This window comes from Equus caballus, chromosome 16 (genome assembly GCF_041296265.1).
Source record: "Equus caballus isolate H_3958 breed thoroughbred chromosome 16, TB-T2T, whole genome shotgun sequence".
Lineage (NCBI taxonomy): Eukaryota > Metazoa > Chordata > Mammalia > Perissodactyla > Equidae > Equus > Equus caballus.
The window spans coordinates 1,460,142-1,488,032 of NC_091699.1; positions in this window are offsets into that span (position 1 = coordinate 1,460,142).

Consider the following 27,891-nt stretch of genomic DNA (forward strand, 5'->3'; position numbering starts at 1 on the left):
ATCTTACTTCCAGCTCTTTGGGAAGCTAAGAAACAACTCGCTCTGCACAGTGCTCTTACAGCCTACCGGGAACATGTCTTCGAAAGACCTGTGAAACGCAGTTTCTTTGCAGGCCTGATCTGGCTGAAGTAGGACTTCTGCTCTGGGTGTGCTACTTTGCCCTAGAGCTGAAAGGCACAACGTGCAGGCTTCTTTCCAAAGGGCGAGTTGGGCCCCACAGCATCTTGCTTACAGCTCTTTGGGAAGCTAAGAAACAACTCGCTCTGCACAGTGCTCTTACAGCCTACCGGGAACATCTCTTCCAAAGGCCTGTGAAACGCAGTTTCTTTGCAGGCCTGATCTGGCTGAAGTAGGACTTCGGCTCTGCATGTGCGACTTTGCCCTAGAGCTGAAAGGCAAAACGTGCAGGCTTCTTTCCAAAGGGCGAGTTGGGCCCCACAGCATCTTGCTTCCAGCTCTTTGGGAAGCTAAGAAACAACTCGCTCTGCACAGTGCTCTTACAGCCTACGGGGAACATCTCTTCCAAAGGCCTGTGAAACGCAGTTTCTTTGCAGGCCTGATCTGGCTGAAGTAGGACTTCTGCTCTGGGTGTGCTACTTTGCCCTAGAGCTGAAAGGCACAACGTGCAGGCTTCTTTCCAAAGGGCGAGTTGGGCCCCACAGCATCTTGCTTCCAGCTCTTTGGGAAGCTAAGAAACAACTCGCTCTGCACAGTGCTCTTACAGCCTACCGGGAACATCTCTTCCAAAGGCCTGTGAAACGCAGTTTCTTTGCAGGCCTGATCTGGCTGAAGTAGGACTTCTGCTCTGGGTGTGCTACTTTGCCCTAGAGCTGAAAGGCACAACGTGCAGGCTTCTTTCCAAAGGGCGAGTTGGGCCCCACAGCATCTTGTTTCCAGCTCTTTGGGAAGCTAAGAAACAACTCGCTCTGCACAGTGCTCTTACAGCCTACCGGGAACATCTCTTCCAAAGGCCTGTGAAACGCAGTTTCTTTGCAGGCCTGATCTGGCTGAAGTAGGACTTCGGCTCTGCATGTGCGACTTTGCCCTAGAGCTGAAAGGCAAAACGTGCAGGCTTCTTTCCAAAGGGCGAGTTGGGCCCCACAGCATCTTGCTTCCAGCTCTTTGGGAAGCTAAGAAACAACTCGCTCTGCACAGTGCTCTTACAGCCTAGTGGGAACATCTCTTCCAAAGGCCTGTGAAACGCAGTTTCTTTGCAGGCCTGATCTGGCTGAAGTAGGACTTCTGCTCTGGGTGTGCTACTTTGCCCTAGAGCTGAAAGGCACAACGTGCAGGCTTCTTTCCAAAGGGCGAGTTGGGCCCCACAGCATCTTGCTTCCAGCTCTTTGGGAAGCTAAGAAACAACTCGCTCTGCACAGTGCTCTTACAGCCTACCGGGAACATGTCTTCCAAAGGCCTGTGAAACGCAGTTTCTTTACAGACCTGATCTGGCTGAAGTAGGACTTCTGCTCTGGGTGTGCTACTTTGCCCTAGAGCTGAAAGGCACAACGTGCAGGCTTCTTTCCAAAGGGCGAGTTGGGCCCCACAGCATCTTGCTTCCAGCTCTTTGGGAAGCTAAGAAACAACTCGCTCTGCACAGTGCTCTTACAGCCTACCGGGAACATGTCTTCCAAAGGCCTGTGAAACGCAGTTTCTTTGCAGGCCTGATCTGGCTGAAGTAGGACTTCTGCTCTGGGTGTGCTACTTTGCCCTAGAGCTGAAAGGCACAACGTGCAGGCTTCTTTCCAAAGGGCGAGTTGGGCCCCACAGCATCTTGCTTCCAGCTCTTTGGGAAGCTAAGAAACAACTCGCTCTGCACAGTGCTCTTACAGCCTACCGGGAACATCTCTTCCAAAGGCCTGTGAAACACAGTTTCTTTGCAGGCCTGATCTGGCTGAAGTAGGACTTCTGCTCTGGGTGTGCTACTTTGCCCTAGAGCTGAAAGGCACAACGTGCAGGCTTCTTTCCAAAGGGCGAGTTCGGCCCCACAGCATCTTGCTTCCAGCTCTTTGGGAAGCTAAGAAACAACTCGCTCTGCACAGTGCTCTTACAGCCTACCAGGAACATCTCTTCCAAAGGCCTGTGAAATGCAGTTTCTTTGCAGGCCTGATCTGGCTGAAGTAGGACTTCTGCTCTGGGTGTGCTACTTTGCCCTAGAGCTGAAAGGCACAACGTGCAGGCTTCTTTCCAAAGGGCGAGTTGGGCCCCACAGCATCTTGCTTCCAGCTCTTTGGGAAGCTAAGAAACAACTCGCTCTGCACAGTGCTCTTAAAGCCTACCGGGAACATCTCTTCCAAAGGCCAGTGAAACGCAGTTTCTTTGCAGGCCTGATCTGGCTGAAGTAGGACTTCTGCTCTGGGTGTGCTACTTTGCCCTGGAGCTGAAAGGCACAACGTGCAGGCTTCTTTCCAAAGGGTGAGTTGGGCCCCACAGCATCTTGCTTCCAGCTCTTTGGGAAGCTAAGAAACAACTCGCTCTGCACAGTGCTCTTACAGCCTAGTGGGAACATCTCTTCCAAAGGCCTGTGAAACGCAATTTCTTTGCAGGCCTGATCTGGCTGAAGTAGGACTTCTGCTCTGGGTGTGCTACTTTGCCCTAGAGCTGAAAGGCACAACGTGCAGGCTTCTTTCCAAAGGGCGAGTTGGGCCCCACAGCATCTTGCTTCCAGCTCTTTGGGAAGCTAAGAAACAACTCGCTCTGCACAGTGCTCTTACAGCCTACCGGGAACATCTCTTCCAAAGGCCTGTGAAACGCAGTTTGTTTCCAGGCCTGATCTGGCTGAAGTAGGACTTCTGCTCTGGGTGTGCTACTTTGCCCTAGAGCTGAAAGGCACAACGTGCAGGCTTCTTTCCAAAGGGCGAGTTGGGCCCCACAGCATCTTGCTTCCAGCTCTTTGGGAAGCTAAGAAACAACTCGCTCTGCACAGTGCTCTTACAGCCTACCGGGTACATCTCTTCCAAAGGCCTGTGAAACGCAGTTTCTTTGCAGGCCTGATCTGGCTGAAGTAGGACTTCTGCTCTGCGTGTGCTACCTTGCCCTAGAGCTGAAAGGCACAACGTGCAGGCTTCTTTCCAAAGGGCGAGTTGGGCCCCACAGCATCTTGCTTCCAGCTCTTTGGGAAGCTGAGAAACAACTCGCTCTGCACAGTGCTCTTACAGCCTAGTGGGAACATCTCTTCCAAAGGCCTGTGAAACGCAGTTTCTTTGCAGGCCTGATCTGGCTGAAGTAGGACTTCTGCTCTGGGTGTGCTACTTTGCCCTAGAGCTGAAAGGCACAACGTGCAGGCTTCTTTCCAAAGGGCGAGTTGGGCCCCACAGCATCTTACTTCCAGCTCTTTGGGAAGCTAAGAAACAACTCGCTCTGCACAGTGCTCTTACAGCCTACCGGGAACATCTCTTCGAAAGACCTGTGAAACGCAGTTTCTTTGCAGGCCTGATCTGGCTGAAGTAGGACTTCTGCTCTGGGTGTGCTACTTTGCCCTAGAGCTGAAAGGCACAACGTGCAGGCTTCTTTCCAAAGGGCGAGTTGGGCCCCACAGCATCTTGCTTCCAGCTCTTTGGGAAGCTAAGAAACAACTCGCTCTGCACAGTGCTCTTACAGCCTACCGGGAACATGTCTTCCAAAGGCCTGTGAAACGCAGTTTCTTTGCAGGCCTGATCTGGCTGAAGTAGGACTTCTGCTCTGGGTGTGCTACTTTGCCCTAGAGCTGAAAGGCACAACGTGCAGGCTTCTTTCCAAAGGGCGAGTTGGGCCCCACAGCATCTTGCTTCCAGCTCTTTGGGAAGCTAAGAAACAACTCGCTCTGCACAGTGCTCTTACAGCCGACCGGGAACATGTCTTCCAAAGGCCTGTGAAACGCAGTTTCTTTGCAGGCCTGATCTGGATGAAGTAGGACTTCTGCTCTGGGTGTGCTACTTTGCCCTAGAGCTGAAAGGCACAACGTGCAGGCTTCTTTCCAAAGGGCGAGTTGGGCCCCACAGCATCTTGCTTCCAGCTCTTTGGGAAGCTAAGAAACAACTCGCTCTGCACAGTGCTCTTACAGCCTAGTGGGAACATCTCTTCCAAAGGCCTGTGAAACGCAGTTTCTTTGCAGGCCTGATCTGGCTGAAGTAGGACTTCTGCTCTGGGTGTGCTACTTTGCCCTAGAGCTGAAAGGCACAACGTGCAGGCTTCTTTCCCAAGGGCGAGTTGGGCCCCACAGCATCTTGCTTCCAGCTCTTTGGGAAGCTAAGAAACAACTCGCTCTGCACAGTGCTCTTACAGCCTACCGGGAACATCTCTTCCAAAGGCCTGTGAAACGCAGTTTCTTTGCAGGCCTGATCTGGCTGAAGTAGGACTTCTGCTCTGGGTGTGCTACTTTGCCCTAGAGCTGAAAGGCACAACGTGCAGGCTTCTTTCCAAAGGGCGAGTTGGGCCCCACAGCATCTTGCTTCCAGCTCTTTGGGAAGCTAAGAAACAACTCGCTCTGCACAGTGCTCTTACAGCCTTGTGGGAACATCTCTTCCAAAGGCCTGTGAAACGCAGTTTCTTTGCAGGCCTGATCTGGCTGAAGTAGGACTTCTGCTCTGGGTGTGCTACTTTGCCCTAGAGCTGAAAGGCACAACGTGCAGGCTTCTTTCCAAAGGGCGAGTTGGGCCCCACAGCATCTTGCTTCCAGCTCTTTGGGAAGCTAAGAAACAACTCGCTCTGCACAGTGCTCTTACAGCCTACCGGGAACATGACTTCCAAAGGCCTGTGAAACGCAGTTTCTTTGCAGGCCTGATCTGGCTGAAGTAGGACTTCTGCTCTGGGTGTGCTACTTTGCCCTAGAGCTGAAAGGCACAACCTGCAGGCTTCTTTCCAAAGGGCGAGTTGGGCCCCACAGCATCTTGCTTCCAGCTCTTTGGGAAGCTAAGAAACAACTCGCTCTGCACAGTGCTCTTACAGCCTACCGGGAACATGTCTTCCAAAGGCCTGTGAAACGCAGTTTCTTTGCAGGCCTGATCTGGCTGAAGTAGGACTTCTGCTCTGGGTGTGCTACTTTGCCCTAGAGCTGAAAGGCACAACGTGCAGGCTTCTTTCCAAAGGGCGAGTTGGGCCCCACAGCATCTTGCTTCCAGCTCTTTGGGAAGCTAAGAAACAACTCGCTCTGCACAGTGCTCTTACAGCCTACCGGGAACATCTCCTCCAAAGGCCTGTGAAACGCAGTTTCTTTGCAGGCCTGATCTGGCTGAAGTAGGACTTCTACTCTGGCTGTGCTACTTTGCCCTAGAGCTGAAAGGCACAATGTGCAGGCTTCTTTCCAAAGGGCGAGTTGGGCCCCACAACATCTTGCTTCCAGCTCTTTGGGAAGCTAAGAAACAACTCGCTCTGTACAGTACTCTTACGGCCTAGTGGGAACATCTCTTCCAAAGGCCTGTGAAACGCAGTTTCTTTGCAGGCCTGATCTGGTTGAAGTAGGACTTCTGCTCTGGGTGTGCTACTTTGCCCTAGAGCTGAAAGGCACAACGTGCAGGCTTCTTTCCAAAGGGCGAGTTGGGCCCCACAGCATCTTGCTTCCAGCTCTTTGGGAAGCTAAGAAACAACTCGCTCTGCACAGTGCTCTTACAGCCGACCGGGAACATGTCTTCCAAAGGCCTGTGAAACCCAGTTTCTTTGCAGGCCTGATCTGGCTGAAGTAGGACTTCTGCTCTGGGTGTGCTACTTTGCCCTAGAGCTGAAAGGCACAACGTGCAGGCTTCTTTCCAAAGGGCGAGTTGGGCCCCACAGCATCTTGCTTCCAGCTCTTTGGGAAGCTAAGAAACAACTCGCTCTGCACAGTGCTCTTACAGTCTAGTGGGAACATCTCTTCAAAAGGCCTGTGAAACGCAGTTTCTTTGCAGGCCTGATCTGGCTGAAGTAGGACTTCTGCTCTGGGTGTGCTACTTTGCCCTAGAGCTGAAAGGCACAACGTGCAGGCTTCTTTCCAAAGGGCGAGTTGGGCCCCACAGCATCTTGCTTCCAGCTCTTTGGGACGCTAAGAAACAACTCGCTCTGTACAGTGCTCTTACAGCCTAGTGGGAACATCTCTTCCAAAGGCCTGTGAAACGCAGTTTCTTTGCAGGCCTGATCTGGCTGAAGTAGGACTTCTGCTCTGGGTGTGCTACTTTGCCCTAGAGCTGAAAGGCACAACGTGCAGGCTTCTTTCCAAAGGGCGAGTTGGGCCCCACAGCATCTTGCTTCCAGCTCTTTGGGAAGTTAAGAAACAACTCGCTCTGCACAGTGCTCTTACAGCCTAGTGGGAACATCTCTTCCAAAGGCCTGTGAAACGCAGTTTCTTTGCAGGCCTGATCTGGCTGAAGTAGGACTTCTGCTCTGGGTGTGCTACTTTGCCCTAGAGCTGAAAGGCACAACGTGCAGGCTTCTCTCCAAAGGGCGAGTTGGGCCCCACAGCATCTTGCTTCCAGCTCTTTGGGAAGCTAAGAAACAACTCGCTCTGCACAGTGCTCTTACAGCCTACCGGGAACATGTCTTCCAAAGGCCTGTGAAACGCAGTTTCTTTGCAGGCCTGATCTGGCTGAAGTAGGACTTCCGCTCTGGGTGTGCTACTTTGCCCTACAGCTGAAAGGCACAACGTGCAGTCTTCTTTGCAAAGGGCGAGTTGGGCCCCACAGTATCTTGCTTCCAGCTCTTTGGGAAGCTAAGAAACAACTCGCTCTGCACAGTGCTCTTACAGCCTACGGGGAACATCTCTTCCAAAGGCCTGTGAAACGCAGTTTCTTTGCAGGCCTGATCTGGCTGAAGTAGGACTTCTGCTCTGGGTGTGCTACTTTGCCCTAGAGCTGAAAGGCACAAGGTGCAGGCTTCTTTCCCAAGGGCGAGGTGGGACCCACAGCATCTTGCTTCCAGCTCTTTGGGAATCTAAGAAACAACTCGCTCTGCACAGTGCTCTTACAGCCTAGTGGGAACATCTCTTCCAAAGGCCTGTGAAACGCAGTTTCTTTGCAGGCCTGATCTGGCTGAAGTAGGACTTCTGCTCTGGGTGTGCTACTTTGCCCTAGAGCTGAAAGGCACAACGTGCAGGCTTCTTTCCAAAGGGCGAGTTGGGCCCCACAGCATCTTGCTTCCAGCTCTTTGGGAAGCTAAGAAGCAACTCGCTCTGCACAGTGCTCTTACAGCCTACCGGGAACATCTCTTCCAAAGGCCTGTGAAACGCAGTTTCTTTGCAGGCCTGATCTGGCTGAAGTAGTACTTCTGCTCTGGGTGTGCTACTTTGCCCTAGAGCTGAAAGGCGCAACGTGCAGGCTTCTTTCCAAAGGGCGAGTTGGGCCCCACAGCATCTTGCTTCCAGCTCTTTGGGAAGCTAAGAAGCAACTCGCTCTGCACAGTGCTCTTACAGCCTACCGGGAACATGTCTTCCAAAGGCCTGTGAAACGCAGTTTCTTTGCAGGCCTGATCTGGCTGAAGTAGGACTTCTGCTCTGGGTGTGCTACTTTGCCCTAGAGCTGAAAGGCACAACGTGCAGGCTTCTTTCCAAAGGGCGAGTTGGGCCCCACAGCATCTTGCTTCCAGCTCGTTGGGAAGCTAAGAAACAACTCGCTCTGCACAGTGCTCTTACAGCCTACCGGGAACATCTCTTCCAAAGGCCTGTGAAACGCAGTTTCTTTGCAGGCCTGATCTGGCTGAAGAAGGACTTCTGCTCTGGGTGTGCTACTTTGCCCTAGAGCTGAAAGGCACAACGTGCAGGCTTCTTTCCAAAGGGCGAGTTGGGCCCCACAGCATCTTGCTTCCAGCTCTTTGGGAAGCTAAGAAACAACTCGCTCTGCACAGTGCTCTTACAGCCTACCGGGAACATGTCTTCCAAAGGCCTGTGAAACGCAGTTTCTTTTCAGGCCTGATCTGGCTGAAGTAGGACTTCTGCTCTGGGTGTGCTACTTTGCCCTAGAGCTGAAAGGCACAACGTGCAGGCTTCTTTCCAAAGGGCGAGTTGGGCCCCACAGCATCTTGCTTCCAGCTCTTTGGGAAGCTAAGAAACAACTCGCTCTGCACAGTGCTCTTACAGCCTACCGGGAACATCTCTTCCAAAGGCCTGTGAAACGCAGTTTCTTTGCAGGCCTGATCTGGCTGAAGTAGGACTTCTGCTCTGGGTGTGCTACTTTGCCCTAGAGCTGAAAGGCACAACGGGCAGGCTTCTTTCCAAAGGGCGAGTTGGGCCCCACAGCATCTTGCTTCCAGCTCTTTGGGAAGCTAAGAAACAACTCGCTCTGCACAGTGCTGTTACAGCCTACCGGGAACATCTCTTCCAAAGCCCTGTGAAACGCAGTTTCTTTGCAGGCCTGATCTGGCTGAAGTAGGACTTCTGCTCTGGGTGTGCTACTTTGCCCTAGAGCTGAAAGGCACAACGTGCAGGCTTCTTTCCAAAGGGCGAGTTGGGCCCCACAGCATCTTGCTTCCAGCTCTTTGGGAAGCTAAGAAACAACTCGCTCTGCACAGTGCTCTTACAGCCTACCGGGAACATCTCTTCCAAAGGCCTGTGAAACGCAGTTTCTTTGCAGGCCTGATCTGGCTGAAGTAGGACTTCTGCTCTGGGTGTGCTACTTTGCCCTAGAGCTGAAAGGCACAACGTGCAGGCTTCTTTCCAAAGGGCGAGTTGGGCCCCACAGCATCTTGCTTCCAGCTCTTTGGGAAGCTAAGAAACAACTCGCTCTGCACAGTGCTCTTACAGCCTAGTGGGAACATCTCTTCCAAAGGCCTGTGAAACGCAATTTCTTTGCAGGCCTGATCTGGCTGAAGTAGGACTTCTGCTGTGGGTGTGCTACTTTGCCCTAGAGCTGAAAGGCACAACGTGCAGGCTTCTTTCCAAAGGGCGAGTTGGGCCCCACAGCATCTTGCTTCCAGCTCTTTGGGAAGCTAAGAAACAACTCGCTCTGCACAGTGCTCTTACAGCCTAGTGGGAACATCTCTTCCAAAGGCCTGTGAAACGCAGTTTCTTTGCAGGCCTGATCTGGCTGAAGTAGGACTTCTGCTCTGGGTGTGCTACTTTGCCCTAGAGCTGAAAGGCACAACGTGCAGGCTTCTTTCCAAAGGGCGAGTTGGGCCCCACAGCATCTTGCTTCCAGCTCTTTGGGAAGCTAAGAAACAACTCGCTCTGCACAGTGCTCTTACAGCCTAGTGGGAACATCTCTTCCAAAGGCCTGTGAAACGCAGTTTCTTTGCAGGCCTGATCTGGCTGAAGTAGGACTTCTGCTCTGGGTGTGCTACTTTGCCCTAGAGCTGAAAGGCACAACGTGCAGGCTTCTTTCCAAAGGGCGAGTTGGGCCCCACAGCATCTTGCTTCCAGCTCTTTGGGAAGCTAAGAAACAACTCGCTCTGCACAGTGCTCTTACAGCCTAGTGGGAACATCTCTTCCAAAGGCCTGTGAAACGCAGTTTCTTTGCAGGCCTGATCTGGCTGAAGTAGGACTTCTGCTCTGTGTGTGCTACTTTGCCCTAGAGCTGAAAGGCACAACGTGCAGGCTTCTTTCCAAAGGGCGAGTTGGGCCCCACAGCATCTTGCTTCCAGCTCTTTGGGAAGCTAAGAAACAACTCGCTCTGCACAGTGCTCTTACAGCCTAGTGGGAACATCTCTTCCAAAGGCCTGTGAAACGCAGTTTCTTTGCAGGCCTGATCTGGCTGAAGTAGGACTTCTGCTCTGGGTGTGCTACTTTGCCCTAGAGCTGAAAGGCACAACGTGCAGGCTTCTTTCCAAAGGGTGAGTTGGGCCCCACAGCATCTTGCTTCCAGCTCTTTGGGAAGCTAAGAAACAACTCGCTCTGCACAGTGCTCTTACAGCCTAGTGGGAACATCTCTTCCAAAGGCCTGTGAAACGCAGTTTCTTTGCAGGCCTGATCTGGCTGAAGTAGGACTTCTGCTCTGGGTGTGCTACTTTGCCCTAGAGCTGAAAGGCACAACGTGCAGGCTTCTTTCCAAAGGGCGAGTTGGGCCCCACAGCATCTTGCTTCTAGCTCTTTGGGAAGCTAAGAAACAACTCGCTCTGCACAGTGCTCTTACAGCCTAGTGGGAACATCTCTTCCAAAGGCCTGTGAAACGCAGTTTCTTTGCAGGCCTGATCTGGCTGAAGTAGGACTTCTGCTCTGGGTGGGCTACTTTTCCCTAGAGCTGAAAGGCACAACGTGCAGGCTTCTTTCCAAAGGGCGAGTTGGGCCCCACAGCATCTTGCTTCCAGCTCTTTGGGAAGCTAAGAAACAACTCGCTCTGCACAGTGCTCTTACAGCCTACCGGGAACATCTCTTCCAAAGGCCTGTGAAACGCAGTTTCTTTGCAGGCCTGATCTGGCTGAAGTAGGACTTCTGCTCTGGGTGTGCTACTTTGCCCTAGAGCTGAAAGGCACAACGTGCAGGCTTCTTTCCAAAGGGCGAGTTGGGCCCCACAGCATCTTGCTTCCAGCTCTTTGGGAAGCTAAGAAACAACTCGCTCTGCACAGTGCTCTTACAGCCTAGTGGGAACATCTCTTCCAAAGGCCTGTGAAACGCAGTTTCTTTGCAGGCCTGATCTGGCTGAAGTAGGACTTCTGCTCTGGGTGTGCTACTTTGCCCTAGAGCTGAAAGGCACAACGTGCAGGCTTCTTTCCAAAGGGCGAGTTGGGCCCCACAGCATCTTGCTTCCAGCTCTTTGGGAAGCTAAGAAACAACTCGCTCTGCACAGTGCTCTTACAGACTAGTGGGATCATCTCTTCCAAAGGCCTGTGAAACGCAGTTTCTTTGCAGGCCTGATCTGGCTGAAGTAGGACTTCTGCTCTGCGTTGCTACTTTGCCCTAGAGCTGAAAGGCACAACGTGCAGGCTTCTTTCCAAAGGGCGAGTTGTGCCCCACAGCATCTTGCTTCCAGCTCTTTGGGAAGCTAAGAAACAACTCGCTCTGCACAGTGCTCTTACAGCCTACCGGGAACATCTCTTCCAAAGGCCTGTGAAACGCAGTTTCTTTGCAGGCCTGATCTGGCTGAAGTAGGACTTCTGCTCTGGGTGTGCTACTTTGCCCTAGAGCTGAAAGGCACAACGTGCAGGCTTCTTTCCAAAGGCCGAGTTGGGCCCCACAGCATCTTGCTTCCAGCTCTTTGGGAAGCTAAGAAACAACTCGCTCTGCACAGTGCTCTTACAGCCTACCGGGAACATCTCTTCCAAAGGCCTGTGAAATGCAGTTTCTTTGCAGGCCTGATCTGGCTGAAGTAGGACTTCTGCTCTGGGTGTGCTACTTTGCCCTAGAGCTGAAAGGCACAACGTGCAGGCTTCTTTCCAAAGGGCGAGTTGGGCCCCACAGCATCTTGCTTCCAGCTCTTTGGGAAGCTAAGAAACAACTCGCTCTGCACAGTGCTCTTACAGCCTAGTGGGAACATCTCTTCCAAAGCCCTGTGAAACGCAGTTTCTTTGCAGGCCTGATCTGGCTGAAGTAGGACTTCTGCTCTGGGTGTGCTACTTTGCCCTAGAGCTGAAAGGCACAACGTGCAGGCTTCTTTCCAAAGTTCGAGTTGGGCCCCACAGCATCTTGCTTCCAGCTCTTTGTGAAGCTAAGAAACAACTCACTCTGCACAGTGCTCTTACAGCCTACCGGGAACATGTCTTCCAAAGGCCTGTGAAACGCAGTTTCTTTGCAGGCCTGATCTGGCTGAAGTAGGACTTCTGCTCTGATTGTGCTACTTTGCCCTAGAGCTGAAAGGCACAACGTGCAGGCTTCTTTCCAAAGGGCGAGTTGGGCCCCACAGCATCTGGCTTCCAGCTCTTTGGGAAGCTAAGAAACAACTCGCTCTGCACAGTGCTCTTACAGCCGACCGGGAACATGTCTTCCAAAGGCCTGTGAAACGCAGTTTCTTTGCAGGCCTGATCTGGATGAAGTAGGACTTCTGCTCTGGGTGTGCTACTTTGCCCTAGAGCTGAAAGGCACAACGTGCAGGCTTCTTTCCAAAGGGCGAGTTGGGCCCCACAGCATCTTGCTTCCAGCTCTTTGGGAAGCTAAGAAACAACTCGCTCTGCACAGTGCTCTTACAGCCTAGTGGGAACATCTCTTCCAAAGGCCTGTGAAACGCAGTTTCTTTGCAGGCCTGATCTGGCTGAAGTAGGACTTCTGCTCTGGGTGTGCTACTTTGCCCTAGAGCTGAAAGGCACAACGTGCAGGCTTCTTTCCCAAGGGCGAGTTGGGCCCCACAGCATCTTGCTTCCAGCTCTTTGGGAAGCTAAGAAACAACTCGCTCTGCACAGTGCTCTTACAGCCTACCGGGAACATCTCTTCCAAAGGCCTGTGAAACGCAGTTTCTTTGCAGGCCTGATCTGGCTGAAGTAGGACTTCTGCTCTGGGTGTGCTACTTTGCCCTAGAGCTGAAAGGCACAACGTGCAGGCTTCTTTCCAAAGGGCGAGTTGGGCCCCACAGCATCTTGCTTCCAGCTCTTTGGGAAGCTAAGAAACAACTCGCTCTGCACAGTGCTCTTACAGCCTTGTGGGAACATCTCTTCCAAAGGCCTGTGAAACGCAGTTTCTTTGCAGGCCTGATCTGGCTGAAGTAGGACTTCTGCTCTGGGTGTGCTACTTTGCCCTAGAGCTGAAAGGCACAACGTGCAGGCTTCTTTCCAAAGGGCGAGTTGGGCCCCACAGCATCTTGCTTCCAGCTCTTTGGGAAGCTAAGAAACAACTCGCTCTGCACAGTGCTCTTACAGCCTACCGGGAACATGACTTCCAAAGGCCTGTGAAACGCAGTTTCTTTGCAGGCCTGATCTGGCTGAAGTAGGACTTCTGCTCTGGGTGTGCTACTTTGCCCTAGAGCTGAAAGGCACAACCTGCAGGCTTCTTTCCAAAGGGCGAGTTGGGCCCCACAGCATCTTGCTTCCAGCTCTTTGGGAAGCTAAGAAACAACTCGCTCTGCACAGTGCTCTTACAGCCTACCGGGAACATGTCTTCCAAAGGCCTGTGAAACGCAGTTTCTTTGCAGGCCTGATCTGGCTGAAGTAGGACTTCTGCTCTGGGTGTGCTACTTTGCCCTAGAGCTGAAAGGCACAACGTGCAGGCTTCTTTCCAAAGGGCGAGTTGGGCCCCACAGCATCTTGCTTCCAGCTCTTTGGGAAGCTAAGAAACAACTCGCTCTGCACAGTGCTCTTACAGCCTACCGGGAACATCTCCTCCAAAGGCCTGTGAAACGCAGTTTCTTTGCAGGCCTGATCTGGCTGAAGTAGGACTTCTACTCTGGCTGTGCTACTTTGCCCTAGAGCTGAAAGGCACAATGTGCAGGCTTCTTTCCAAAGGGCGAGTTGGGCCCCACAACATCTTGCTTCCAGCTCTTTGGGAAGCTAAGAAACAACTCGCTCTGTACAGTACTCTTACGGCCTAGTGGGAACATCTCTTCCAAAGGCCTGTGAAACGCAGTTTCTTTGCAGGCCTGATCTGGTTGAAGTAGGACTTCTGCTCTGGGTGTGCTACTTTGCCCTAGAGCTGAAAGGCACAACGTGCAGGCTTCTTTCCAAAGGGCGAGTTGGGCCCCACAGCATCTTGCTTCCAGCTCTTTGGGAAGCTAAGAAACAACTCGCTCTGCACAGTGCTCTTACAGCCGACCGGGAACATGTCTTCCAAAGGCCTGTGAAACCCAGTTTCTTTGCAGGCCTGATCTGGCTGAAGTAGGACTTCTGCTCTGGGTGTGCTACTTTGCCCTAGAGCTGAAAGGCACAACGTGCAGGCTTCTTTCCAAAGGGCGAGTTGGGCCCCACAGCATCTTGCTTCCAGCTCTTTGGGAAGCTAAGAAACAACTCGCTCTGCACAGTGCTCTTACAGTCTAGTGGGAACATCTCTTCAAAAGGCCTGTGAAACGCAGTTTCTTTGCAGGCCTGATCTGGCTGAAGTAGGACTTCTGCTCTGGGTGTGCTACTTTGCCCTAGAGCTGAAAGGCACAACGTGCAGGCTTCTTTCCAAAGGGCGAGTTGGGCCCCACAGCATCTTGCTTCCAGCTCTTTGGGACGCTAAGAAACAACTCGCTCTGTACAGTGCTCTTACAGCCTAGTGGGAACATCTCTTCCAAAGGCCTGTGAAACGCAGTTTCTTTGCAGGCCTGATCTGGCTGAAGTAGGACTTCTGCTCTGGGTGTGCTACTTTGCCCTAGAGCTGAAAGGCACAACGTGCAGGCTTCTTTCCAAAGGGCGAGTTGGGCCCCACAGCATCTTGCTTCCAGCTCTTTGGGAAGTTAAGAAACAACTCGCTCTGCACAGTGCTCTTACAGCCTAGTGGGAACATCTCTTCCAAAGGCCTGTGAAACGCAGTTTCTTTGCAGGCCTGATCTGGCTGAAGTAGGACTTCTGCTCTGGGTGTGCTACTTTGCCCTAGAGCTGAAAGGCACAACGTGCAGGCTTCTCTCCAAAGGGCGAGTTGGGCCCCACAGCATCTTGCTTCCAGCTCTTTGGGAAGCTAAGAAACAACTCGCTCTGCACAGTGCTCTTACAGCCTACCGGGAACATGTCTTCCAAAGGCCTGTGAAACGCAGTTTCTTTGCAGGCCTGATCTGGCTGAAGTAGGACTTCCGCTCTGGGTGTGCTACTTTGCCCTACAGCTGAAAGGCACAACGTGCAGTCTTCTTTGCAAAGGGCGAGTTGGGCCCCACAGTATCTTGCTTCCAGCTCTTTGGGAAGCTAAGAAACAACTCGCTCTGCACAGTGCTCTTACAGCCTACGGGGAACATCTCTTCCAAAGGCCTGTGAAACGCAGTTTCTTTGCAGGCCTGATCTGGCTGAAGTAGGACTTCTGCTCTGGGTGTGCTACTTTGCCCTAGAGCTGAAAGGCACAAGGTGCAGGCTTCTTTCCCAAGGGCGAGGTGGGACCCACAGCATCTTGCTTCCAGCTCTTTGGGAATCTAAGAAACAACTCGCTCTGCACAGTGCTCTTACAGCCTAGTGGGAACATCTCTTCCAAAGGCCTGTGAAACGCAGTTTCTTTGCAGGCCTGATCTGGCTGAAGTAGGACTTCTGCTCTGGGTGTGCTACTTTGCCCTAGAGCTGAAAGGCACAACGTGCAGGCTTCTTTCCAAAGGGCGAGTTGGGCCCCACAGCATCTTGCTTCCAGCTCTTTGGGAAGCTAAGAAGCAACTCGCTCTGCACAGTGCTCTTACAGCCTACCGGGAACATCTCTTCCAAAGGCCTGTGAAACGCAGTTTCTTTGCAGGCCTGATCTGGCTGAAGTAGTACTTCTGCTCTGGGTGTGCTACTTTGCCCTAGAGCTGAAAGGCGCAACGTGCAGGCTTCTTTCCAAAGGGCGAGTTGGGCCCCACAGCATCTTGCTTCCAGCTCTTTGGGAAGCTAAGAAGCAACTCGCTCTGCACAGTGCTCTTACAGCCTACCGGGAACATGTCTTCCAAAGGCCTGTGAAACGCAGTTTCTTTGCAGGCCTGATCTGGCTGAAGTAGGACTTCTGCTCTGGGTGTGCTACTTTGCCCTAGAGCTGAAAGGCACAACGTGCAGGCTTCTTTCCAAAGGGCGAGTTGGGCCCCACAGCATCTTGCTTCCAGCTCGTTGGGAAGCTAAGAAACAACTCGCTCTGCACAGTGCTCTTACAGCCTACCGGGAACATCTCTTCCAAAGGCCTGTGAAACGCAGTTTCTTTGCAGGCCTGATCTGGCTGAAGAAGGACTTCTGCTCTGGGTGTGCTACTTTGCCCTAGAGCTGAAAGGCACAACGTGCAGGCTTCTTTCCAAAGGGCGAGTTGGGCCCCACAGCATCTTGCTTCCAGCTCTTTGGGAAGCTAAGAAACAACTCGCTCTGCACAGTGCTCTTACAGCCTACCGGGAACATGTCTTCCAAAGGCCTGTGAAACGCAGTTTCTTTTCAGGCCTGATCTGGCTGAAGTAGGACTTCTGCTCTGGGTGTGCTACTTTGCCCTAGAGCTGAAAGGCACAACGTGCAGGCTTCTTTCCAAAGGGCGAGTTGGGCCCCACAGCATCTTGCTTCCAGCTCTTTGGGAAGCTAAGAAACAACTCGCTCTGCACAGTGCTCTTACAGCCTACCGGGAACATCTCTTCCAAAGGCCTGTGAAACGCAGTTTCTTTGCAGGCCTGATCTGGCTGAAGTAGGACTTCTGCTCTGGGTGTGCTACTTTGCCCTAGAGCTGAAAGGCACAACGGGCAGGCTTCTTTCCAAAGGGCGAGTTGGGCCCCACAGCATCTTGCTTCCAGCTCTTTGGGAAGCTAAGAAACAACTCGCTCTGCACAGTGCTGTTACAGCCTACCGGGAACATCTCTTCCAAAGCCCTGTGAAACGCAGTTTCTTTGCAGGCCTGATCTGGCTGAAGTAGGACTTCTGCTCTGGGTGTGCTACTTTGCCCTAGAGCTGAAAGGCACAACGTGCAGGCTTCTTTCCAAAGGGCGAGTTGGGCCCCACAGCATCTTGCTTCCAGCTCTTTGGGAAGCTAAGAAACAACTCGCTCTGCACAGTGCTCTTACAGCCTACCGGGAACATCTCTTCCAAAGGCCTGTGAAACGCAGTTTCTTTGCAGGCCTGATCTGGCTGAAGTAGGACTTCTGCTCTGGGTGTGCTACTTTGCCCTAGAGCTGAAAGGCACAACGTGCAGGCTTCTTTCCAAAGGGCGAGTTGGGCCCCACAGCATCTTGCTTCCAGCTCTTTGGGAAGCTAAGAAACAACTCGCTCTGCACAGTGCTCTTACAGCCTAGTGGGAACATCTCTTCCAAAGGCCTGTGAAACGCAATTTCTTTGCAGGCCTGATCTGGCTGAAGTAGGACTTCTGCTGTGGGTGTGCTACTTTGCCCTAGAGCTGAAAGGCACAACGTGCAGGCTTCTTTCCAAAGGGCGAGTTGGGCCCCACAGCATCTTGCTTCCAGCTCTTTGGGAAGCTAAGAAACAACTCGCTCTGCACAGTGCTCTTACAGCCTAGTGGGAACATCTCTTCCAAAGGCCTGTGAAACGCAGTTTCTTTGCAGGCCTGATCTGGCTGAAGTAGGACTTCTGCTCTGGGTGTGCTACTTTGCCCTAGAGCTGAAAGGCACAACGTGCAGGCTTCTTTCCAAAGGGCGAGTTGGGCCCCACAGCATCTTGCTTCCAGCTCTTTGGGAAGCTAAGAAACAACTCGCTCTGCACAGTGCTCTTACAGCCTAGTGGGAACATCTCTTCCAAAGGCCTGTGAAACGCAGTTTCTTTGCAGGCCTGATCTGGCTGAAGTAGGACTTCTGCTCTGGGTGTGCTACTTTGCCCTAGAGCTGAAAGGCACAACGTGCAGGCTTCTTTCCAAAGGGCGAGTTGGGCCCCACAGCATCTTGCTTCCAGCTCTTTGGGAAGCTAAGAAACAACTCGCTCTGCACAGTGCTCTTACAGCCTAGTGGGAACATCTCTTCCAAAGGCCTGTGAAACGCAGTTTCTTTGCAGGCCTGATCTGGCTGAAGTAGGACTTCTGCTCTGTGTGTGCTACTTTGCCCTAGAGCTGAAAGGCACAACGTGCAGGCTTCTTTCCAAAGGGCGAGTTGGGCCCCACAGCATCTTGCTTCCAGCTCTTTGGGAAGCTAAGAAACAACTCGCTCTGCACAGTGCTCTTACAGCCTAGTGGGAACATCTCTTCCAAAGGCCTGTGAAACGCAGTTTCTTTGCAGGCCTGATCTGGCTGAAGTAGGACTTCTGCTCTGGGTGTGCTACTTTGCCCTAGAGCTGAAAGGCACAACGTGCAGGCTTCTTTCCAAAGGGTGAGTTGGGCCCCACAGCATCTTGCTTCCAGCTCTTTGGGAAGCTAAGAAACAACTCGCTCTGCACAGTGCTCTTACAGCCTAGTGGGAACATCTCTTCCAAAGGCCTGTGAAACGCAGTTTCTTTGCAGGCCTGATCTGGCTGAAGTAGGACTTCTGCTCTGGGTGTGCTACTTTGCCCTAGAGCTGAAAGGCACAACGTGCAGGCTTCTTTCCAAAGGGCGAGTTGGGCCCCACAGCATCTTGCTTCTAGCTCTTTGGGAAGCTAAGAAACAACTCGCTCTGCACAGTGCTCTTACAGCCTAGTGGGAACATCTCTTCCAAAGGCCTGTGAAACGCAGTTTCTTTGCAGGCCTGATCTGGCTGAAGTAGGACTTCTGCTCTGGGTGGGCTACTTTTCCCTAGAGCTGAAAGGCACAACGTGCAGGCTTCTTTCCAAAGGGCGAGTTGGGCCCCACAGCATCTTGCTTCCAGCTCTTTGGGAAGCTAAGAAACAACTCGCTCTGCACAGTGCTCTTACAGCCTACCGGGAACATCTCTTCCAAAGGCCTGTGAAACGCAGTTTCTTTGCAGGCCTGATCTGGCTGAAGTAGGACTTCTGCTCTGGGTGTGCTACTTTGCCCTAGAGCTGAAAGGCACAACGTGCAGGCTTCTTTCCAAAGGGCGAGTTGGGCCCCACAGCATCTTGCTTCCAGCTCTTTGGGAAGCTAAGAAACAACTCGCTCTGCACAGTGCTCTTACAGCCTAGTGGGAACATCTCTTCCAAAGGCCTGTGAAACGCAGTTTCTTTGCAGGCCTGATCTGGCTGAAGTAGGACTTCTGCTCTGGGTGTGCTACTTTGCCCTAGAGCTGAAAGGCACAACGTGCAGGCTTCTTTCCAAAGGGCGAGTTGGGCCCCACAGCATCTTGCTTCCAGCTCTTTGGGAAGCTAAGAAACAACTCGCTCTGCACAGTGCTCTTACAGACTAGTGGGATCATCTCTTCCAAAGGCCTGTGAAACGCAGTTTCTTTGCAGGCCTGATCTGGCTGAAGTAGGACTTCTGCTCTGCGTTGCTACTTTGCCCTAGAGCTGAAAGGCACAACGTGCAGGCTTCTTTCCAAAGGGCGAGTTGTGCCCCACAGCATCTTGCTTCCAGCTCTTTGGGAAGCTAAGAAACAACTCGCTCTGCACAGTGCTCTTACAGCCTACCGGGAACATCTCTTCCAAAGGCCTGTGAAACGCAGTTTCTTTGCAGGCCTGATCTGGCTGAAGTAGGACTTCTGCTCTGGGTGTGCTACTTTGCCCTAGAGCTGAAAGGCACAACGTGCAGGCTTCTTTCCAAAGGCCGAGTTGGGCCCCACAGCATCTTGCTTCCAGCTCTTTGGGAAGCTAAGAAACAACTCGCTCTGCACAGTGCTCTTACAGCCTACCGGGAACATCTCTTCCAAAGGCCTGTGAAATGCAGTTTCTTTGCAGGCCTGATCTGGCTGAAGTAGGACTTCTGCTCTGGGTGTGCTACTTTGCCCTAGAGCTGAAAGGCACAACGTGCAGGCTTCTTTCCAAAGGGCGAGTTGGGCCCCACAGCATCTTGCTTCCAGCTCTTTGGGAAGCTAAGAAACAACTCGCTCTGCACAGTGCTCTTACAGCCTAGTGGGAACATCTCTTCCAAAGCCCTGTGAAACGCAGTTTCTTTGCAGGCCTGATCTGGCTGAAGTAGGACTTCTGCTCTGGGTGTGCTACTTTGCCCTAGAGCTGAAAGGCACAACGTGCAGGCTTCTTTCCAAAGTTCGAGTTGGGCCCCACAGCATCTTGCTTCCAGCTCTTTGTGAAGCTAAGAAACAACTCACTCTGCACAGTGCTCTTACAGCCTACCGGGAACATGTCTTCCAAAGGCCTGTGAAACGCAGTTTCTTTGCAGGCCTGATCTGGCTGAAGTAGGACTTCTGCTCTGATTGTGCTACTTTGCCCTAGAGCTGAAAGGCACAACGTGCAGGCTTCTTTCCAAAGGGCGAGTTGGGCCCCACAGCATCTGGCTTCCAGCTCTTTGGGAAGCTAAGAAACAACTCGCTCTGCACAGTGCTCTTACAGCCTACCGGGAACATGTCTTCCAAAGGCCTGTAAACGCAGTTTCTTTGCAGGCCTGATCTGGCTGAAGTAGGACTTCTGCTCTGGGTGTGCTACTTTGCCCTAGAGCTGAAAGGCACAACGTGCAGGCTTCTTTCCAAAGGGCGAGTTGGGCCCCACAGCATCTTGCTTCCAGCTCTTTGGGAAGCTAAGAAACAACTCGCTCTGCACAGTGCTCTTACAGCCTACCGGGAACGTCTCTTCCAAAGGCCTGTGAAACGCAGTTTCTTTGCAGGCCTGATCTGGCTGAAGTAGGACTTCTGCTCTGGGTGTGCTACTTTGCCCTAGAGCTGAAAGGCACAACGTGCAGGCTTCTTTCCAAAGGGTGAGTTGGGCCCCACCGCATCTTGCTTCCAGCTCTTTGGGAAGCTAAGAAACAACTCGCTCTGCACAGTGCTCTTACAGCCTACCGGGAACATGTCTTCCAAAGGCCTGTGAAATGCAGTTTCTTTGCAGGCCTGATCTGGCTGAAGTAGGACTTCTGCTCTGGGTGTGCTACTTTGCCCTAGAGCTGAAAGGCACAACGTGCAGGCTTCTTTCCAAAGGCCGAGTTGGGCCGCACAGCATATTGCTTCCAGCTCTTTGGGAAGCTAAGAAACAACTCGCTCTGCACAGTGCTCTTACAGCCTACCGGGAACATCTCTTCCAAAGGCCTGTGAAACGCAGTTTCTTTGCAGGCCTGATCTGGCTGAAGTAGGACTTCTGCTCTGGGTGTGCTACTTTGCCCTAGAGCTGAAAGGCACAACGTGCAGGCTTCTTTCCAAAGGGCGAGTTGGGCCCCACAGCATCTTGCTTCCAGCTCTTTGGGAAGCTAAGAAACAACTCGCTCTGCACAGTGCTCTTACAGCCTACCGGGAACATCTCTTCCAAAGGCCTGTGAAACGCAGTTTCTTTGCAGGCCTGATCTGGCTGAAGTAGGACTTCTGCTCTGGGTGTGCTACTTTGCCCTAGAGCTGAAAGGCACAACGTGCAGGCTTCTTTCCAAAGGGCGAGTTGGGCCCCACAGCATCTTGCTTCCAGCTCTTTGGGAAGCTAAGAAACAACTCGCTCTGCACAGTGCTCTTACAGCCTAGTGGGAACATCTCTTCCAAAGGCCTGTGAAACGCAGTTTCTTTGCAGGCCTGATCTGGCTGAAGTAGGACTTCTGCTCTGGGTTGCTACTTTGCCCTAGAGCTGAAAGGCACAACGTGCAGGCTTCTTTCCAAAGGGCGAGTTGGGCCCCACAGCATCTTGCTTCCAGCTCTTTGGGAAGCTAAGAAACAACTCGCTCTGCACAGTGCTCTTACAGCCTAGTGGGAACATCTCTTCCAAAGGCCTGTAAACGCAGTTTCTTTGCAGGCCTGATCTGGCTGAAGTAGGACTTCTGCTCTGGGTGTGCTACTTTGCCCTAGAGCTGAAAGGCACAACGTGCAGGCTTCTTTCCAAAGGGCGAGTTGGGCCCCACAGCATCTTGCTTCCAGCTCTTTGGGAAGCTAATAAACAACTCGCTCTGCACAGTGCTCTTACAGCCTAGTGGGAACATCTCTTCCAAAGGCCTGTGAAACGCAGTTTCTTTGCAGGCCTGATCTGGCTGAAGTAGGACTTCGGCTCTGGGTGTGCTACTTTGCCCTAGAGCTGAAAGGCACAACGTGCAGGCTTCTTTCCAAAGGGCGAGTTGGGCCCCACAGCATCTTGCTTCCACCTCTTTGGGAAGCTAAGAAACAACTCGCTCTGCACAGTGCTCTTATACCCTACCGGGAACATCTCTGCCAAAGGCCTGTGAAACGCAGTTTCTTTGCAGGCCTGATCTGGCTGAAGTAGGACTTCTGCTCTGGGTGTGCTACTTTGCCCTAGAGCTGAAAGGCACAACGTGCAGGCTTCTTTCCAAAGGGCGAGTTGGGCCCCACAGCATCTTGCTTCCAGCTCTTTGGGAAGCTAAGAAACAACTCGCTCTGCACAGTGCTCTTACAGCCTACCGGGAACATCTCTTCCAAAGGCCTGTGAAACGCAGTTTCTTTGCAGGCCTGATCTGGATGAAGTAGGACTTCTGCTCTGGGTGTGCTACTTTGCCCTAGAGCTGAAAGGCACAACGTGCAGGCTTCTTTCCAAAGGCCGAGTTGGGCCCCACAGCATCTTGCTTCCAGCTCTTTGGGAAGCTAAGAAACAACTCGCTCTGCACAGTGCTCTTACAGCCTACCAGGAACATCTCTTCCAAAGGCCTGTGAAATGCAGTTTCTTTGCAGGCCTGATCTGGCTGAAGTAGGACTTCTGCTCTGGGTGTGCTACTTTGCCCTAGAGCTGAAAGGCACAACGTGCAGGCTTCTTTCCAAAGGGCGAGTTGGGCCCCACAGCATCTTGCTTCCAGCTCTTTGGGAAGCTAAGAAACAACTCGCTCTGCACAGTGCTCTTACAGCCTACCGGGAACATCTCTTCCAAAGGCCTGTGAAACGCAGTTTCTTTGCAGGCCTGATCTGGCTGAAGTAGGACTTCTGCTCTGGGTGTGCTACTTTGCCCTAGAGCTGAAAGGCACAACGTGCAGGCTTCTTTCCAAAGTTCGAGTTGGGCCCCACAGCATCTTGCTTCCAGCTCTTTGGGAAGCTAAGAAACAACTCGCTCTGCACAGTGCTCTTACAGCCTACCGGGAACATGTCTTCCAAAGGCCTGTGAAACGCAGTTTCTTTGCAGGCCTGATCTGGCTGAAGTAGGACTTCTGCTCTGGGTGTGCTACTTTGCCCTAGAGCTGAAAGGCACAACGTGCAGGCTTCTTTCCAAAGGGCGAGTTGGGCCCCACAGCATCTGGCTTCCAGCTCTTTGGGAAGCTAAGAAACAACTCGCTCTGCACAGTGCTCTTACAGCCTACCGGGAACATGTCTTCCAAAGGCCTGTAAACGCAGTTTCTTTGCAGGCCTGATCTGGCTGAAGTAGGACTTCTGCTCTGGGTGTGCTACTTTGCCCTAGAGCTGAAAGGCACAACGTGCAGGCTTCTTTCCAAAGGGCGAGTTGGGCCCCACAGCATCTTGCTTCCAGCTCTTTGGGAAGCTAAGAAACAACTCGCTCTGCACAGTGCTCTTACAGCCTACCGGGAACGTCTCTTCCAAAGGCCTGTGAAACGCAGTTTCTTTGCAGGCCTGATCTGGCTGAAGTAGGACTTCTGCTCTGGGTGTGCTACTTTGCCCTAGAGCTGAAAGGCACAACGTGCAGGCTTCTTTCCAAAGGGCGAGTTGGGCCCCACAGCATCTTGCTTCCAGCTCTTTGGGAAGCTAAGAAACAACTCGCTCTGCATAGTGCTCTTACAGCCTACCGGGAACATCTCTTCCAAAGGCCTGTGAAACGCAGTTTCTTTGCAGGCCTGATCTGGCTGAAGTAGGACTTCTGCTCTGGGTGTGCTACTTTGCCCTAGAGCTGAAAGGCACAACGTGCAGGCTTCTTTCCAAAGGGCGAGTTGGGCCCCACAGCATCTTGCTTCCAGCTCTTTGGGAAGCTAAGAAACAACTCGCTCTGCACAGTGCTCTTACATCCTAGTGGGAACATCTCTTCCAAAGGCCTGTGAAACGCAGTTTCTTTGCAGGCCTGATCTGGGTGAAGTAGGACATCTGCTCTGGGTGTGCTACTTTGCCCTACAGCTGAAAGGCACAACGTGCAGGCTTCTTTCCAAAGGGCGAGTTGGGCCCCACAGCATCTTGCTTCCAGCTCTTTGGGAAGCTAAGAAACAACTCGCTCTGCACAGTGCTCTTACAGCCTAGTGGGAACATCTCTTCCAAAGGCCTGTGAAACGCAGTTTCTTTGCAGGCCTGATCTGGCTGAAGTAGGACTTCTGCTCTGTGTGTGCTACTTTGCCCTAGAGCTGAAAGGCACAACGTGCAGGCTTCTTTCCAAAGGGCGAGTTGGGCCCCACAGCATCTTGCTTCCAGCTCTTTGGGAAGCTAAGAAACAACTCGCTCTGCACAGTGCTCTTACAGCCTACCGGGAACATCTCTTCCAAAGGCCTGTGAAACGCAGTTTCTTTGCAGGCCTGATCTGGCTGAAGTAGGACTTCTGCTCTGGGTGTGCTACTTTGCCCTAGAGCTGAAAGGCACAACGTGCAGGCTTCTTTCCAAAGGGCGAGTTGGGCCCCACAGCATCTTGCTTCCAGCTCTTTGGGAAGCTAAGAAACAACTCGCTCTGCACAGTGCTCTTACAGCCTAGTGGTAACATGTCTTCCAAAGGCCTGTAAACGCAGTTTCTTTGCAGGCCTGATATGGCTGAAGTAGGACTTCTGCTCTGGGTGTGCTACTTTGCCCTAGAGCTGAAAGGCACAACGTGCAGGCTTCTTTCCAAAGGGCGAGTTGGGCCCCACAGCATCTTGCTTCCAGCTCTTTGGGAAGCTAAGAAACAACTCGCTCTGCACAGTGCTCTTACAGCCTAGTGGGAACATCTCTTCCAAAGGCCTGTGAAACGCAGTTTCTTTGCAGGCCTGATCTGGCTGAAGTAGGACTTCTGCTCTGGGTGTGCTACTTTGCCCTAGAGCTGAAAGGCACAACGTGCAGGCTTCTTTCCAAAGGGCGAGTTGGGCCCCACAGCATCTTGCTTCCAGCTCTTTGGGAAGCTAAGAAACAACTCGCTCTGCACAGTGCTCTTACAGACTAGTGGGAACATCTCTTCCAAAGGCCTGTGAAACGCAGTTTCTTTGCAGGCCTGATCTGGCTGAAGTAGGACTTCTGCTCTGGGTTGCTACTTTGCCCTAGAGCTGAAAGGCACAACGTGCAGGCTTCTTTCCAAAGGGCGAGTTGGGCCCCACAGCATCTTGCTTCCAGCTCTTTGGGAAGCTAAGAAACAACTCGCTCTGCACAGTGCTCTTACAGCCTAGTGGGAACATCTCTTCCAAAGGCCTGTAAACGCAGTTTCTTTGCAGGCCTGATCTGGCTGAAGTAGGACTTCTGCTCTGGGTGTGCTACTTTGCCCTAGAGCTGAAAGGCACAACGTGCAGGCTTCTTTCCAAAGGGCGAGTTGGGCCCCACAGCATCTTGCTTCCAGCTCTTTGGGAAGCTAATAAACAACTCGCTCTGCACAGTGCTCTTACAGCCTAGTGGGAACATCTCTTCCAAAGGCCTGTGAAACGCAGTTTCTTTGCAGGCCTGATCTGGCTGAAGTAGGACTTCGGCTCTGGGTGTGCTACTTTGCCCTAGAGCTGAAAGGCACAACGTGCAGGCTTCTTTCCAAAGGGCGAGTTGGGCCCCACAGCATCTTGCTTCCACCTCTTTGGGAAGCTAAGAAACAACTCGCTCTGCACAGTGCTCTTATACCCTACCGGGAACATCTCTGCCAAAGGCCTGTGAAACGCAGTTTCTTTGCAGGCCTGATCTGGCTGAAGTAGGACTTCTGCTCTGGGTGTGCTACTTTGCCCTAGAGCTGAAAGGCACAACGTGCAGGCTTCTTTCCAAAGGGCGAGTTGGGCCCCACAGCATCTTGCTTCCAGCTCTTTGGGAAGCTAAGAAACAACTCGCTCTGCACAGTGCTCTTACAGCCTACCGGGAACATCTCTTCCAAAGGCCTGTGAAACGCAGTTTCTTTGCAGGCCTGATCTGGATGAAGTAGGACTTCTGCTCTGGGTGTGCTACTTTGCCCTAGAGCTGAAAGGCACAACGTGCAGGCTTCTTTCCAAAGGCCGAGTTGGGCCCCACAGCATCTTGCTTCCAGCTCTTTGGGAAGCTAAGAAACAACTCGCTCTGCACAGTGCTCTTACAGCCTACCAGGAACATCTCTTCCAAAGGCCTGTGAAATGCAGTTTCTTTGCAGGCCTGATCTGGCTGAAGTAGGACTTCTGCTCTGGGTGTGCTACTTTGCCCTAGAGCTGAAAGGCACAACGTGCAGGCTTCTTTCCAAAGGGCGAGTTGGGCCCCACAGCATCTTGCTTCCAGCTCTTTGGGAAGCTAAGAAACAACTCGCTCTGCACAGTGCTCTTACAGCCTAGTGGGAACATCTCGTCCAAAGCCCTGTGAAACGCAGTTTCTTTGCAGGCCTGATCTGGCTGAAGTAGGACTTCTGCTCTGGGTGTGCTACTTTGCCCCAGAGCTGAAAGGCACAACGTGCATGCTTCTTTCCAAAGTTCGAGTTGGGCCCCACAGCATCTTGCTTCCAGCTCTTTGGGAAGCTAAGAAACAACTCGCTCTGCACAGTGCTCTTACAGCCTACCGGGAACATGTCTTCCAAAGGCCTGTGAAACGCAGTTTCTTTGCAGGCCTGATCTGGCTGAAGTAGGACTTCTGCTCTGATTGTGCTACTTTGCCCTAGAGCTGAAAGGCACAACGTGCAGGCTTCTTTCCAAAGGGCGAGTTGGGCCCCACAGCATCTGGCTTCCAGCTCTTTGGGAAGCTAAGAAACAACTCGCTCTGCACAGTGCTCTTACAGCCTACCGGGAACATGTCTTCCAAAGGCCTGTAAACGCAGTTTCTTTGCAGGCCTGATCTGGCTGAAGTAGGACTTCTGCTCTGGGTGTGCTACTTTGCCCTAGAGCTGAAAGGCACAACGTGCAGGCTTCTTTCCAAAGGGCGAGTTGGGCCCCACAGCATCTTGCTTCCAGCTCTTTGGGAAGCTAAGAAACAACTCGCTCTGCACAGTGCTCTTACAGCCTACCGGGAACGTCTCTTCCAAAGGCCTGTGAAACGCAGTTTCTTTGCAGGCCTGATCTGGCTGAAGTAGGACTTCTGCTCTGGGTGTGCTACTTTGCCCTAGAGCTGAAAGGCACAACGTGCAGGCTTCTTTCCAAAGGGCGAGTTGGGCCCCACAGCATCTTGCTTCCAGCTCTTTGGGAAGCTAAGAAACAACTCGCTCTGCACAGTGCTCTTACAGCCTACCGGGAACATCTCTTCCAAAGGCCTGTGAAACGCAGTTTCTTTGCAGGCCTGATCTGGCTGAAGTAGGACTTCTGCTCTGGGTGTGCTACTTTGCCCTAGAGCTGAAAGGCACAACGTGCAGGCTTCTTTCCAAAGGGCGAGCTGGGCCCCACAGCATCTTGCTTCCAGCTCTTTGGGAAGCTAAGAAACAACTCGCTCTGCACAGTGCTCTTACAGCCTAGTGGGAACATCTCTTCCAAAGGCCTGTGAAACGCAGTTTCTTTGCAGGCCTGATCTGGGTGAAGTAGGACATCTGCTCTGGGTGTGCTACTTTGCCCTACAGCTGAAAGGCACAACGTGCAGGCTTCTTTCCAAAGGGCGAGTTGGGCCCCTACAGCATCTTGCTTCCAGCTCTTTGGGAAGCTAAGAAACAACTCGCTCTGCACAGTGCTCTTACAGCCTAGTGGGAACATCTCTTCCAAAGGCCTGTGAAACGCAGTTTCTTTGCAGGCCTGATCTGGCTGAAGTAGGACTTCTGCTCTGTGTGTGCTACTTTGCCCTAGAGCTGAAAGGCACAACGTGCAGGCTTCTTTCCAAAGGGCGAGTTGGGCCCCACAGCATCTTGCTTCCAGCTCTTTGGGAAGCTAAGAAACAACTCGCTCTGCACAGTGCTCTTACAGCCTACCGGGAACATCTCTTCCAAAGGCCTGTGAAACGCAGTTTCTTTGCAGGCCTGATCTGGCTGAAGTAGGACTTCTGCTCGGGGTGTGCTACTTTGCCCTAGAGCTGAAAGGCACAACGTGCAGTCTTCTTTCCAAAGGGCGAGTTGGGCCCCACAGCATCTTGCTTCCAGCTCTTTGGGAAGCTAAGAAACAACTCGCTCTGCACAGTGCTCTTACAGCCTACCGGGAACATCTCTTCCAAAGGCCTGTGAAACGCAGTTTCTTTGCAGGCCTGATCTGGCTGAAGTAGGACTAGTGCTCTGGGTGTGCTACTTTGCCCTAGAGCTGAAAGGCACAACGTGCAGGCTTCTTTCCAAAGGGCGAGTTGGGCCCCACAGCATCTTGCTTCCAGCTCTTTGGGAAGCTAAGAAACAACTCGCTCTGCACAGTGCTCTTACAGCCTACCGGGAACATCTCTTCCAAAGGCCTGTGAAACGCAGTTTCTTTGCAGGCCTGATCTGGCTGAAGTAGGACTTCTGCTCTGGGTGTGCTACTTTGCCCTAGAGCTGAAAGGCACAACGTGCAGGCTTCTTTCCAAAGGGCGAGTTGGGCCCCACAGCATCTTGCTTCCAGCTCTTTGGGAAGCTAAGAAACAACTCGCTCTGCACAGTGCT